General features: G+C 35.5%; 1 protein-coding gene and 1 non-coding gene across 2 annotated transcripts in view; one reads left to right on the top strand and one right to left on the bottom strand.

The window, feature by feature from the left end:
* BBX (BBX high mobility group box domain containing) overlaps positions 1 to 12,749 on the top strand; it is a 237,844-nt gene that overhangs the window by 41,794 nt on the left and 183,301 nt on the right.
* LOC144454693 (U6atac minor spliceosomal RNA) lies at positions 3,618 to 3,745 on the bottom strand. Its single transcript, XR_013483202.1, has one exon. It is a non-coding gene; the product is annotated as a U6atac minor spliceosomal RNA (small nuclear RNA).

Here is a 12,749-nt window from a genome sequence, read left to right on the forward strand (position 1 = left end):
CTAACCACCCTCCCACCACTCCCCACCAACATTAGTTGTTCTTACCCAGTTCATTTTCCAAAAAGAAATAGTTTGTCAGGTTTCAGTGGATGATGAGGATAATAATAACTAGCATTAATGTAGCACCTGCTATGTGTCAGGAACTACGTTAAGCGCTTTACAAATATTATCTCATTTGATCGTCACAGCAACCAATGAGATAATGTTTGTAAAGGCACCCAGCAAATCTTAATGTGCTATATAAATGCAAGCAATTTATCTGTTCACTGCAATAAAGGGCAAAAGGAAATGCTCATCAGACAGCCTTTGCGGATAGCTCTTTTCTCCCTTTCTTCTCTTTCCATCGTTGCAGCCAGCTGCCTAAGTAGCCCGTGAATCACCTGGACTTGGAGGGCCATTTTACAAAGGCCTTTTCTAAATCTTTTGCTACTGAAGGTCCCAATGTATTTTCTTTTGGCTACTGGTTTTTATAAATCTTAGTTTTAAAAAAAAAATCCATTTGAAGACTAGTTATTTTTGTGTTGGGACCCATGGGGTAGTAAGAGGAGTGCTGAATTTAAAGCAATGCTGGCTCCTCCACCGACTAGCCTTGAGGCAGCATGTTGGCACAATGGGATAGAGCCATGGAGCCCAGAGTCTGGGAGACCTGAGTTCACATGTGGCATGAGAAACTTAATATGTGACCCTGAGTAAGTCATGGTCGATGTGAGGATCAAATAAGATAATATTTATAAAGTGCCTGGCACATAGAAGGCACTTAAAAAATGCTTGTTTCCTTTTTTCCCAGTTGTGTGACCTCAGGCAAATCACTTAATCTGTCTGGACGTCACTTTCCTCATCTGTAAAATATATAGGACCAGATAATCCTTTAAGGGCTCTTTCATTTCAGGATCTATGATACTACATCGGTGTTTTTTTACCTTGGAACCTGCTTTGACTCTTCTCTCAATATCACTTCATACATCCATTGGGTTTTTGAGTCTAGTAAATGTTACTTCGTTTTATATAGATATTGATGTCCATATATCTCCATATCTATCTGTCTTTCTGTCTGTGTATCTATCATATGTTAACTCCTTTCTACTGTACCCTTGTTTAATACAGGAGACTTACTTTAACTTAGAATCTTAACTTTCTGCTTTCAGTCCATCTCCTCCCTAGTCAAATTTTCACATTGCTGTCTGAGAAGTACATAAGTATGTTGCTCCTCTATTAAAAAACCTTCAATGGCTCCTTATTGCATATAAAATAAATTATTGGTTCCCAATACCTTTGAAAAGCCTTATACAATTTGCTTCCACATTACCTAGCTCCTTATACAGCTTCCCTAGTTAAATGGATTACTTTGATTTTCATGTTTTTGCCTTGTCCTATCCTATCCTGTCCACTTGCTTTTGACCTCGCCACCTACTGTGTGAAATGGATTCTGTTATCCATGTTTACCTGCTGAAGTTCCTCCCATCAAGACCCAGTTTCTGCCATAAAGCCTTCCCTGGCCTACCTGCTCAAGTGAAAATATCATCATCCTCATATTTTTTTCTTTTTAAAAATTGTGAATTTTAAAAAATACTTCATATACAAAGAAGAGAAAAAAAAATTGTGTATAAAACCATGAATCTCTTCTACCTTTAGATTATTTATATTTTAAGTATTAAATTTAATGCAGTAGTGCCAACCCTACTCTGCTTGACTGTCTCCTCCTGAAATTCTCTGTTCTCTTCTATGTGTTTTGTTTCATTGACATTCTTTCTTCTTTTCTCCTTTTTTGTGTTCCTGTCTAGTATTCTTCTTCTCTTTTTCCCACGACTCTTCTCACCTCTTACCCTCAAAATGCTCTTCCTTGTCATAAAAAGTATCCTTAAGCAAAACAAATTCATTCACCCATTGGTCAAAACATGTATTTTTCATTCTTCATCTACTCATTCCATAACCTTTCTGCCAAGAAGGGGAAATAACTTCATCATCAGCCTTCCAGAGCTGGTTGGTCATTGCATTGATTAGTGATCCTAAGTCTTTCACAGTTGTTTTCCTTTACAATGGTTTAGTCCAGGGGTGGGGAACCTACAGTCTGGAGGCCACATGTGGCCCTCTAGGTCCTCAAGCATGGCCCTTTGACTGAATCAAAACACATTGTACAAATTGTCCCCTGGTTCTGCTCATTTCACTTTGAGCCAGTTCCTTTGGGCCAGTTTTTCTGAATCCATGTCATTTTCTTCATTTCTTATGGCACAGTCATATTCCATTACATTCCTGTATCATTTGTTTAACCATTCCACAGTTGATGGCACTCACTTTGTTTCCAGCTTGCTGATCAAACAAAGAAGACTGCTGCAAAAATTTTTGTAGAATAACAATATTATTATTGTTGTATTATTATATATTGTATATATTATAATAACACTGTTATTATTGTTAATAATAACAGTAACATTTGTGTAGCACTTTAAGGTTTGCAAAGCATTTTATATGTTAATTCATTTGCTATCGAAAGAACCTCAGAAGTCATCTTGTCCACTTTCCATATCTTACAGATAAGGAAACTGAGATGCAAATTAACTGCCTTGAACAAAGTCACACAGGGGTAGTAATTGTTTTCCTCTGTATGGACTACTACTGATTCCCTCCTTAAATTTCTGATGGCATTTGGGAGTCAACCTTTCCTTTGGTATGGTGCTTTCTAGTAGCATAGTTATTTGCATATATTGAATAAATAAATGCATATTGAAAGGGAGAAAAACTCATTTTTCAATATAACTTATTGATTGGAGGGTTTATCTTAAATTACCAACTTTTATAAAAATTATATTTAGAGTTTTTAAAAATTGTATTTTAGGGAGTAATGTTGAAACAGCTTTCCTTCCCCATTTCCTAGTATAAGACCTGACATGTAATAGGCTAGCAACCAAGGTGAATACCCAACACTTAGGCAATATAATGGGAGAAGAGCTGTTTTAAACTTATTTATATAAAACGTACTGGAAGTCCAAAACAAGAAAGAGATGGGTACTAGCATCATATCTCTAGGAAAACAGACTTACTTTCAGTTCCTCTGGAATGCAAGGAAGAAAACATTCTTTATGTTTATAAATTAGGAAGAACTAGAGGAAATTACCTGACATAATAACTCTCGTGATATGAGAGCATAATGTAACAGCTCTTATATTGTGTCTTTGATTAATGTAAAAGGCCTGACCTGTTAAGTAGTCTCATTAATATTTTCATTTGTCAGTGATCAAAATTTCTTTTGTAATATTAATTTCTTTAGCATGTTATTAATCTAGTTTAAGACATGTTTCGAAGTACTACAGAAAAAATTTGCCATTCTTGCTTCAGATGAGTGTTCATACTTAGTGTCCTTAGAGTCTGATGAGGAGAGCCTCCTAAGCCTCATAAAGTCTAATTTGTAGTTGTAGCAAGCATAAGGAATTATTATTTTAATATATTAATTTTTACATTTCATTTAGCTCTGTACAGGATGAAAAAGATCAGTTAGCATATAAACATGACAGAAACTTTTCATCTGTGGGGAGCCAAGTAATTATTTCTGTTAAAATTCTGCAGCGGATTTACCTTCAGAAACATATTTATATTTATTCTTCTTAGAAACAGCTACAACGATAAATCAGACTTGGTTAGATGCCAGAGAATTCTAAATGTCTTAATTGTATATGTGTTATAAAGGTCAATTGGACAACTTTTATCCTTATCAAGGGGAATATTAACCTTCTATTTTTTCATACATCACCATTGTGTATTTTTAAATGCTCAATTAAGACTTCTTTTTTTGATTTAAAAAAATTTGTGTCATCTAACAAAATTTCCAAACATAAGACAACTGTTTTGTGGGGATTAGTTGGGGTGGTGGGTGTATATTTGTATAGTTATACTGAGTTCTGTTTTATCTGAGATATAATTTGAATATAATTCCATAATTTTTATTTGTTTTTTATAACTTTATAATTTTTATAATAAAATATTTTTATCTGAGATGTAATTGTAAATTGCATATCAAAGAGTCTTCTAGTTAAAATAATTCCTAAGTACAGGTTTATGGAAAGAAAGTTTGGGTGGAATGATAGTCTCTACTTTGCTGTTCACACTCTGTCTCACCTGTTAAAGGTGAGAAATGTTATATTTATGCATCTCAGTAGTTAAATGCTGAAATATTTGTGTAGTTTGCAAAAAGCTAAAAGGGTAATGATTCAGTGTTTTGTTGAAGCAGATTTCTTATTACTATCACAATGGTAAAAGCCACATTTCAGGAAAACTGATTTGATTTTGCAGAACCTGAAAAAAATAAATTACTTGAACACTTGCTTTTGACGTAACAGTTAAGGGCCACACGTTACCTTTGTAAGAGGAATGTGTAGTTTTGATAAGGGAAACCTTATCTATTCGATAGACAAGCTTGAAGATTTGGTATAAAGGTCTTTGAATATGGGTTTATTAGAGAACAATCTATGAAGTTTTTTTTATTATAAAGCTAACTGGAGAAATGTTTTGAAGCAAGACAGAAATGAAACAGGGTGGTCATAGTTTATGATTTTGCATATTATCATCCTTGTCATTTTGCAATAGTTATAGCTTGATATGTAGAAATATTATGTTAAAATATATTTTATTGATTAATTAAATTGATACTTTTTGTTTTATGCATCACTAAAATTCCTCCCAGTGTCTATCCCCCTTTTCTTCCCAAAGACCCATCCCATATAATAAATATTTTTAAAAAAAAAGAGAAAGAGGAAAAAATTATCATCAAAACTGATCAATATATTGGGGAAAAAACCCTGAAAATGTCAATGTTTATTATTATTTCCCAGAGCATAGAGCTATGCACAAACATGGAGTTTGCGTTGTTATCACTTAGTTACCTTCCAACAGCTAAGAACCATTTTGAACCCTATCAAGTGATCTGGAACATCCAGGTTAAAATGTTCTAGATCATAGTGCCCAGGGTCGGATGGATTCTTATTTTTACTGGACAGAGTTATCAAAACAGTTGCCCTTTTAGGCCAAAGTATATTTATGGTCATTCTTTCTTCGGGCTTTTTTTGGAGTCTCCTCAAAGGACAATTTAAGTATGTTTTTCAAATATTTTCAGTTGTGATCCCATAGATATTTGTTTGCTTGATGTAATTTGCATTCAAATGGTTTAAAGCCAGTTAGTTTTCTCTGTGTGTGTGTGTGTTTACTAAATAGTGTATAGCTAGTTAAGGTCCCAGGTTGGTGAGATTTGAGACAAAGTGAGTTCCTTCTTCTCAGATAATATCCTTTCTTTGATCTTTTTCTTGTATTAGTTTTTGCTTTCTTCTTTCTCTGGGTCTACATGAGGATTTAAAAAAGAGAGAAAGGTTCTTCTTCCCTGTCCTTGAGTGGGCCCATCTCCTTTATATTTTAGGGAGATGGGAGAAAGAGAAGAAAAGGAAAGATGGAAGGGCCACTGGAGATTTTTGCCATTTCTTCAAAGTAAGGAGAGTGAGAATCTGCCAAGTGAGAAACCAAAACACTCTATTGTTCTAATTTTTAATGTATGATATTGTTCTGCCTCAATTTAAATGGGAATAGTTAACAGAAATCGTATACTCAAGAGCAGTCATCTGGTTTGAGGTCAAAGTAGCTATTTCTTTTAACAGAAATTGATTTTTATTGACTCCCTGTTATGGATAAAGGCCCTTTTATTAGGTACTATGTGGATCCATATATAAAAGAATACAAGAGAGTTCCTGTCATCACAAAATTTGGGAGATAAGATATAAATAAAGTTAAATAAGTACACACAGCTTAATAGTCTGAAGACAACAGGTAGTAGTTACAAGGTGTAGTATATAATTAATAACTAAATGAATGGTTTAAAAAAAACAAACAAACCCTAAGCATAGTAGGAACTTTGAGCCTTGAAAGAGGATTTCAGCTTGGAGTGGTCAGTAAAGGCTTTAAAGAGCTGATAGATTTTGAGCTAGGCCTTGAAGAATGGTATATCATTTGAGTGAGTGGGCAACAGTAGTGGAAATGTCGTCTTTATCCTCAGCTATAAAAAAAAGTGGAGACCATAATAGCACCTGCCTTCTAGTTTGATAAGAAACAATGGTCCTCTTTTGTACTAAGCATTGTACAGATAAAGGCCAAGTACAACTAAATACAGTATCTGTACAGTGCTTAGCACAAAGCCTGGCACACAACAGATACTTAATAAATGCTTATTCTCTTTCCCCATTTAGGAGACAGAGGGAGAGTGGAAAGTACTAGAGTGTTTTGAGGAAATAATATGTAAACCAATTAGAATTAGAAAAAAAAAGTAAGGAATTGTGGAGGGGAAATTCAGCTGAGAAGAGATTGGGGCTAGATTTTGGAGGTCCTTAAATGCCAGGCTAAGAAGTTTAGACTTTATCCTATGATCTTAAAAGCTATATTGGGAGAGTGTAAGATAAACACAGAGGAAGATGAGAAAGAGATGCTAATAACACTATTATGGGGATGGAAAGGAAGAAACAGATTTTAAAAGACATTGTGAAGTATGAAGTTTTAAGTTTTTTTGGACAAGTCCTTTTACTTAATTTCTGCTTATTCTATTACTTAAGATTATAGATTTAGAGTCTAAACCCCTAAGGTCTGACCCTCTCATTTAACAGATGAGAAAACTGAGACAAAGTGAAAATAAATGATTTGCCCAGTGTTAACTGCTGTTAAATGTCTAAGATCTTCCTGATTCCCAAATTTAATGTGTTCTCTACTCTGTCGTGTTACCTGTCTAATCATTAGAGGTTAAATAGATCTACTATATAATATCAATACCATTTTTGCATTAATAGATACTATGTATAATTCAGATATTACTCAGTTTTGGTATAGGCTTTTATCACCTTATACCTGGATTGTTGCAATCAGTAGCTTTCTGATTGGCCTCTTTGCTGCATTCCTTTTCTACTACAGTCCATCTCTACTTAGCTGCCAAAGTGATCTTCCTAAACTGAGTATCTGACTATGTCACCCCTTATTTAATAAACTCCCTATCATCTCAAGGATCAAATAATAAAATCTTTTTTTTTTGCATTCAAAACCCTTTATAACCTGTCCCCTCCCCTGTCTTTCCAGTATTTTTACAACTTGTCTCCACCACCTCCACCACCCAGTGTACTCTCTGATCCAGTGACACTCTCCTTCTTGCTGTTCTTGAACAACATACTCTGTTTCCTGACTCTTAGCATTCTCACTGGTTGTCCACCATGCCTGGAATGCTTTCCCTCCTCACCTCTGCCTCTTGGCTTCCTTAATGTCCCCGCTAAAACCCCACCTTCTGCAGGAAGCCTTTCCTAATCCATTCTAGTGTCTTCCCTTCCTACATAGTTGTTTTCTTGTTCTCTCCCCACCCCTGCCCCTCATTGGACATTGGGCTCTGAATTCCTTAAGAGCATGAGCAGTCTTTTGTCTTTATTTGTATCCCTAGTGACAGTGCTTGGCAATATATTAGGTACTTAATAAACATTTACTGACTGAGTTTAGCTCAATAAAAATTTATTTTTATGGAGAAAAGACTAAGCTAGACATTTAGGAAATACAAATTTCTATTAGACATAGTCCTTGAGCTTATAGTTTTGTAGGGGGGTATAATAGATACATAGTTAACTATAATGCACAATAATATACAAGTTTATTTAAATAGAGATAGAAAATCAAATGCATCTCCCTCTACTCATGGAGGGTGGGCGATGACAATCAAATGAGAAGTAGTATTTGGGCTAGGTTCTAAAAGATGGATAAGAATTCAGTAGTCCCCGGGGCAGGAAAGAGGACCTTCCAGTCATAGCTAATCATATGAGCATGGATGCGCTCAAGGGCAGGACACACCATGGGAATAGACAACAATCCATCTATTTCAGTTGGAGCATTTAATACTTGACATCAGACTGGAAAGGCAGAAGAGTGGCTTGTAAACGACCTTGGATACCAGCCAAAGAAAGCTCAGTTTGACTCATTAGACAATCTAGAGCAACTGAAAGTATTTGAACCAAGGAATAACCTTGTGAGATCTTTGGATGAGGAAGATTATTATTCTTTAGCTATTTTCACTGGCTGTTTCCTATGCCTGGAATGCTTTCTCATCTCATTTCTGCCTCCTGAATTCTCTGGCTTCCATCAAATCCAAGGCAAAATTCTACCTTCTACGAGAAGCCTTTTCTGATCTCCCTTAATACTATTGCCTTCCCTTTACTGATTATCTCTAATTTGTGTGTAGTTGTTTTCATGTTCTGTCCCCATTAAACTGAGTGCAAGAGCAAGGACTGTCTTTTGCCTTTCGTTGTGTCCCTAGCATAGCATAGTACCTACTTTGTAGGCCCTTACTGAATGCTGATTGACTGAATTGAAAGGGATAACAAGAGGATGCTATTGCAATAGACCAGAAGGATGGGAGAGAGAACTTGTATCGACATGGTAGGAATGGGAAGAGAGAGGAAGGGACAGATGTGATCACTAGTACAGAGATACAGGATTTAGGAACTGCTAAAACTCTGGATTTGGAGTGAAAAAACCTGGGTTCATATCTTCCCTCTGTCACTGTCATGGAGGACTTGTATTACCTTGGGCAAGTCATTTAACTGCAATGGTCCTCAGTTTTGTCATCTGTAAAATATGGGGTTAAACTACATGACCACTAAGCCTCTTTCAATTCTAAATCATTATTCATATAGTTTTATTAGAGAAATGAAATGGAATGATCAAAGAGAGCAACAAAGTTTCAAACATTGTACACTGGATAGATGAACAGTAGTGCCACAGATTAAAAAAATATAAAGTCCAAAAGAGAACAGGCTTAGAGGAAAGATAAAGAGCTCTGTTTTGGACTGTTTAGTTTGAAGTGCTAGCAGGATATGACCCAGTGGATAGAGTGCTATACTTGGACCCTGGGGAAGTTGTTTAACCTCTGTCTGCCTCAGTTTTGTCATCTGCAAAATGGGAATAGTAGTAGCACCTACCTTCCAGGGGTTGTTCCGAAGATCAGACAAAATAGTATTTGTTAAAGTCTTCATTGACAATGAAGTTCTGAAATGCTAGCTCTGAAGATGATGTCTGTAAATGGAAGTTTCCTATAGGCACCTGGAGATTTGGGTCTGACACTTCTGTATTTTAAAACTTTCTCCAACAGAGGCTCTTTAAAAGATGCCTTTATCTTATCATTTATAGACAAGTACTCCCCAAATATATGAAAATTGATTGATTAAATATCTATAGTATCAATTTTAGTTATTCTAATTGATGATGAGAAATTATCTAATCAACCAAAGAGTGGTGGTGGGTGTGATAAGAGGAAGAAAAAAACAAACACCCAAATTTCTGAAAATGAAAATTAACGGTAAAATTTGATTAACCAAAATCTGTGATACATGGAGTATTCTGCTCAAATTAAATGTTTTTCTTTGTAATTTAGTATTAACTAGAAACTGCATTTTGTTTCAGCACTCATTCCTAATCTTGTAATATACGGTAGCTCATTTCCTGTCTTAATAAGTAAATATAATTGAATATTTGAATATCTTGCAGTGTCTCAGAGTTATTGCTGTGATGATCCATGATTATTGTGGATATAGAAAATTCAGGAGATTTAGCAGAGTACATACGGACCTCAGGACACCCCATGGAATTGCTTTACTTCTCTTTTATATTAAAAAGGTGTGTGCAAAATGGCACTGTTTGATTTGGGCTCCTGCTTAGGCAGGAGCACAGAATCAACAGTGCTAGAGCTGAAAAGAACCAGAGATTATCTAGTCTAACCCTCTGTTCTAAAGATGAAGGAACCTGAAGTGCCGAGAGTGATTTCTGGATAAATAGGATTTTACTCTGTGCAGCTATACAGGGTATCTCCAAAGTCTTAGTGAGCTTCCGTAATAGCTTAAAACTGTGTTAAAACTTTTGGGACACCTTGTCGTTAGATTTCATTTTCATCACCAGATAGTATCTGTGAAGACATTATGTTTTACAAAAATCAATATAAAACAGTTTCCTTTGTAGGACTCCCTGTTTTCAGGAACAATTAATGATACTTGGAACATATTTTGGCTGACCAATATTTTTGTTCTCACATGTATTTTTTTTTTGCCTCTTTGTACAACCTGCTGTCACTCAGACTGCAGTTGTTTTAGTCTCACAAACACAAAGCAGCTGTCTGAAATATGTTCTTTGACTCAGCTGAGCTTCTGCAGTTTCCCAACAAAAGTTAATTGAATTCAGTAGCATAAAGAAATCAAAATAAGCATTCAGATTAGACATTCGCTGCCACAATAGTAACATCTATATAGTATTTATCATTAAAACTCACATAGTTTGTTGCCAATTTTTTTCATAGTTATGCTGATGTCTTTCGTATTTTACATTATAGTCATTTCCCCATATATCTTCCTTTGAATTCTTTGTGACAAAGGGTAAAAAAAAGCAACATAAGCAGTCAGCAAAAAGCACACCTAATACATGCTTTTTGATTGACTCACTGATATATGACAGTATATAAAACTGTAAAGTCCCTCCCCACCTCTTTATTGAGGGGAGGGAAATGTATTTTAGCATCTTTTTCTTTTCTTTTCTTTTTTTTTCTGGGACTAAGATTGGTTATTCTGCTATTGAATTTTGATAGCTTGCAACTTAAGTGCTACCAACTGGAATATTGTTTAAAGTATTACATTCTGAGGGTCAAGACAATAAGTTGAATCTTCACTGTGGCTATCCTATTGCTCTATTCACTAGAGACCATCCAACAGAGCTTTCAGATTATTGATTATTCTGACTGTACTACATGAGCACATTTTTCAGAATTTGGGAGTAGGATGCAGGTAGGGAGGTCATGGTGGAGGGAGAAGTTCTTTTACTACTCACTGAAAATAGGTGAATAGTTGAACTCCACAAAGAAAATCAGTTCAGACCATGAAATGGACAAGGCCAGGAACATATTTAGAATGATATCCCCAAAGACTTTTGAGCTGTGTAAAATAAAGTGTGAAGTATAAGAACTGTTCACACATTTTATTAGAGTCATATGAGGCTGCAAATAGCAATTCTGTCCATGACTGGTAGTTGTTGTAAATATTTAGGCAGTAAAAAAAGTGTTGGTATCCATGAAACTGAATGTCTATGGTGGATGAATAACGTTAAAAGAAAAAAAATCTTATTCTATTTAGATATTTCAGGAAACTTACTTAGATTTCATTAGATTTGAAGCGTCATCAATGTTTTTACACCCTCCACTGGCACAGATTGCTACCCATCCTGCTTTTTCATCCTATGTAATTTCTTTCCATAAGTCCTCCATAGGACATCTACCCAGTGTACTGGAACTTTCCCCTAGGTCTCTTTCCATTAGGTCAGTGCCAGTGTGGCATACCATCTGTTACCTTTCACTCTGGCTATGTCGGACTTTATTCAGAGGTGCTGGCAAATTTCATTTTTGTTGTTGTTATTGTTTTCTGAAGATGCTTCCACTCAAAAATCACTGTCGGGGTATATACAAGAATTCAAAATCTCTGCAGTAGCTGTAGAGATTAATCTTGTCTTTCTTGCTGGTGAAAAAGCAGCCACCAAGTGATATTTCACTTCAGTGATATCTCATTAAGCTTTTAAGTGAGTAAAATAATTTTAATTTAAAGGGATATGGTCTGATGCCTGGAATGTTGAAGAGAGATTTATCAGCCAGTCTCTTGTTTGTGGGGACTTGATCCCAGAATTTTAAGCTGGAAGGGAGTTAGAGGGCATTTAGTTCCCCCTCCCTCATTTGGTGCAATTGAGGAAACTGAAGCCAAGAAAAGTTAAGTAACTTGCAGGTATGTTATGTAGCAGATGACTTGAGGTTCCTCAGAATAAGACCAGTTGGTCTTTAAGTGCTTTTCTAGCTTCAACATTATAGGATTCTTTGATTTAGTGACATGTAAAGTGCTATAGTACAAATTGAGTACCTGAGTGCTGGTTGGTAGTGAGGATTTAGGTTTCAGATTAGATCAATCAGAGAAACCATTCCAGGTGGGATTTTTTAGAAAGCAATTTTGTTTTATTAATTTGTTTAATTCCAGTCATTTCCTCACAATTTTCTTTTGAATTATCATGTAACAAAGAAAACTGTTTAAACAAAACAGTTTACCTTATTGTAGTGATTATAATGTGGAATTGTCTCCTTGTTCAGTGTTCTTCGCCATGCATCAGTTGTGTGTCTTCGCATGTTTCTCTGAATTCCTTATACTTGTCATTCCTTTTAACACAAGAGCTGTTTCATCACATTCATATACTACAATTTGTCAAACTCCCAGGTGGTAGGCACGCACTTTGTTTCCAACATTTTCATAACACAAAAGATTGTAAGAGGGTTTTGAAGACAATCAATTTAAGAACCTACAATGTTCTAGGCACTGTGCCAAGCACTCAGGATACCAAAAACAAAAAACAAAAAACATAGCAAAAGATAGGCCTTGTGCTCAAAGAACTTTGAAATCTAATGAAGGAGAAGGCCATAAATGAATGGAGAGGACTGGGGAAGGGCATTCCAGAGAACAGGGGCATATATGGTAGAACATAAAATTAAAAAGTGGTGTGAGGATGGGCAAATTTAGTTGACCAGAATTGAAATGTGACTTACTGCCATTTTGTCTTACGTTGCTAAAAATGTAGTAATTCCTATTTAAAATTTTCACACCTAGAGCTTTATGTTAAAAAAAAAATAGCATTTCCCAATTTCTGGTTCCCTACTCCTTTTCCTACCTTCAAACTATGTC

The sequence above is a fragment of the Phascolarctos cinereus genome, unplaced genomic scaffold (assembly GCF_003287225.1).
Source record: "Phascolarctos cinereus isolate Bilbo 61053 unplaced genomic scaffold, phaCin_HiC Scaffold_726;HRSCAF=1367, whole genome shotgun sequence".
Lineage (NCBI taxonomy): Eukaryota > Metazoa > Chordata > Mammalia > Diprotodontia > Phascolarctidae > Phascolarctos > Phascolarctos cinereus.